Raw genomic sequence first — 2,939 nt, 5'->3', positions numbered from 1 at the left:
AACTCATTCCAGTGCCTCACCACCCTCACAGTAAAGAACTTCTTCTTTATATCTAACCTAAAGTTCCCCTGTTTAAGTTTAAACCCACTACCCCTTGTCCTACCACTACAGTCCCTAATGAAGAGTCCCTCCCCAGCATCCTTGTAGGCCCCCTTCAGGTACTGGAAGGCTGCTATGAGGTCTCCACGCAGTCTTCTCTTCTCCAGGCTGAACAGCCCCAGTGTTCTCAGCCTGTCTTCATACGGGAGGTGCTCCAGTCCTCTTATCATCCTCATGGCCTCCTCTGGACTTGCTCCAGCAGCTCCATGTCCTTTTTATGTTGAGGACACCAGAACTGGACACAATACTCCAAGTGAGGCCTCACAAGAGCAGAGTAGAGGGGCAGGATCGCCTCCTTCGACCGGCTGGTCACGCTTCTTTTGATACAGCCCAGGATCATGGTAACAGTTTGCTGCACTTTCTGGGAGTACCATTGATTGGTGAGGAAAAATAAGAATGTGGGGATTTCTGATGCACTGGGTAAATGGCCAAGTTAAGTAATTGAGTTCCTCAGGCAGCTGCTATCCTTAGCAAGAAACATGACTGTATTAGTCTATAGTAGCACAGCAAACCCTGCCAAAGGTATATATGCTCCTTGGGTTTTTTTTATTCCTCTGAGCAAAATATTCATGTGTTTTCCACGTTGTTTATATCAGACAATGTTTAAAAACTTATTGGAATGACTGAGTTTACTTTTCCTGAAAAGAGGCTGGAATAAGTCTTCAGGATGCTCTAAATTAGAAAACCAGCTCCTATCCCAACAGGTAGGATAGAAGAGACTGTCACACCCTAAGATGAAGCATGTTCAGCCAACTTGGATGTTTTTTTGTGTTAAGTTTTCTACCTGTGAAGTGACACTGGCTATCAGCTGCACTAATATGAATCCTCAGGTCAGCATCAGCAAGTTACTACCTGGTCCACAGGCTTTTCAAGGGAGTCTGAGTGCAAACTGTGCTTTTGTTCATGTAGGTAGTCTATAAATACTGTCTGTTGCCTTTAGTACAACAAATGCTCGTCAAAGGTTATGCGAAGGAGGCAGTTTTTGTAGGACTCAGTAAACTTTACCACTGTCAGTAACAGAGTTGCCTTTAAAGCTGATAAAAAGCTGTGCCTTTTACAAGTCTCTGGACCAAGATCATGAAGAGACATTCATTATTAGGAGCATGTAAACTACAAATTAATTAAATTCTAAGAATGTGAACGAAGCATCATAACATTTTATATAAGCTATAATTAACAAGACATAAAATATACAAGCAATGCAGTTAAGTATTTTGCAACATTATTGAAAATCTATTACAAATGACTTGACAATCTTTGCTGCAGGCTAAAATGTCCATCATGGCTGACTCTGGCAAAATGGAATCAGCCCTTTCAAATCCTCTAATTTTGCATATATTTTTTGTAGTAGCTTAATCTTTTATAAAAAAGACTGAATATTCAGGGTCTCAAAACTTAGCCCTCTAAGTCTAGTGCAGGGTGCCCAAAATCACCAGCCACCTACAAATACTCTGGGTTACAGAGTTGAGTGAATTACTCTTGTTCATGCTTTCTTAAATCATCAGTATAAAATAGCTGTACTCTTTTTTTTGTTTATTAGCTTTGATCTGTAATTGAGAAGTCTATTTGCCCCTCTACAGTAATCTATTTAATCACAACTTATTCTTGTTATTTAGATATCTTTGTGGCATCTCTGATCTTTCTAATCTATTATGAACATTGTCTTTAAGGAATCAGAAAATGCATGTATTAATTACTGCTTCAGAGGCGTCTGCTGTCAGGCAAATAATTTTTTGTAAATCAGAGAGCTGAAATAAGCTGCTGGGAAAGTGTGTGGGTTACAGTAAATATTTTTAAGCCTCGTATCCAGCTCATGCACCATATACAAGGTAGAGGTGAATGAATGTCCTTTGGATGGTGGGTAGTATGCTCTGCTCAATAGAGTCTGATCATACAGTACATTATAGTCACACTGCCACTTCATCTTTTAACCTTGGAGAAAAAAAACAGTTCTGGCCACAGACACCCTGAGACACTTTCCCCATCCAAACCTCATTCATAAATTCCTTTTTGCTTTCCAGGGGGATCTTTTCCTCAATATGGTTTTAATGTAATGCCAGGTCTATTACAGACATTTAAAATACTTTCCATTCCTAATAGAATCATAGAATCATAGAATAGTTAGGGTTGGAAAGGACCTTAAGATCATCTAGTTCCAACCCCCCTGCCATGGGCAGGGACACCACACACTAAACTATGTCACCCAAGGCTCTGTTCAACCTGGCCTTGAACACCGCCAGGGTTGGAGCATTCACAACTTCCTTGGGCAACCTATTCCAGTGCCTCACCACCCTCACTGTGAAGAACTTCTTCCTTATAATTTAGAATGGAGGCAGGTAACCTGCAGCAGCACTGTTTTCCCCCCACCCCTCAAAAAAAGGTGTTCAACTCAGGATGAGCTGTAGGTCCCCTGCTACAAAAGCAAATAACAAGTGAAGACTGACTCTGGTTTACTTTGAGGTAAATCCAAGCAAGGCTCACTGGGGTAGGAGCACGGCACTGATTTCTCCTCTGTTGGCCCTGCACATACTTTGTCTCCTCAGAGGAGTACAGAGCAAGAGAGTTAGTGCATGTGTTTTGTCAAGGCAATACCCAAACACCAGAGGAAGTAGTAGATGGGAGACCAAAGGATGCCTGAAAAATGGCAGACGAGTCTGATTTCCTGAAAACGTCTCAAACTTACAGAAAACTTGAAGATTAGTGAGATTTGAAGGTCTGGTGGCACTATGGTGGGAGGTTTTCTGTTGCGTTGTGTTGAGATGGGAGAAGGAGGCACCATGAAGAGGAAAGTGAAATGGGTAGTTTGGAGGAAAGGAGAAGACAAGCATGAAAAGCCTTAG

This window comes from Nestor notabilis, unplaced genomic scaffold (assembly GCF_000696875.1).
Source record: "Nestor notabilis isolate BGI_N333 unplaced genomic scaffold, ASM69687v1 scaffold432, whole genome shotgun sequence".
NCBI lineage: Eukaryota > Metazoa > Chordata > Aves > Psittaciformes > Psittacidae > Nestor > Nestor notabilis.
The sequence above is the reverse complement of the archived record's forward strand: the minus strand, read 5'-3'. Positions refer to the sequence as shown.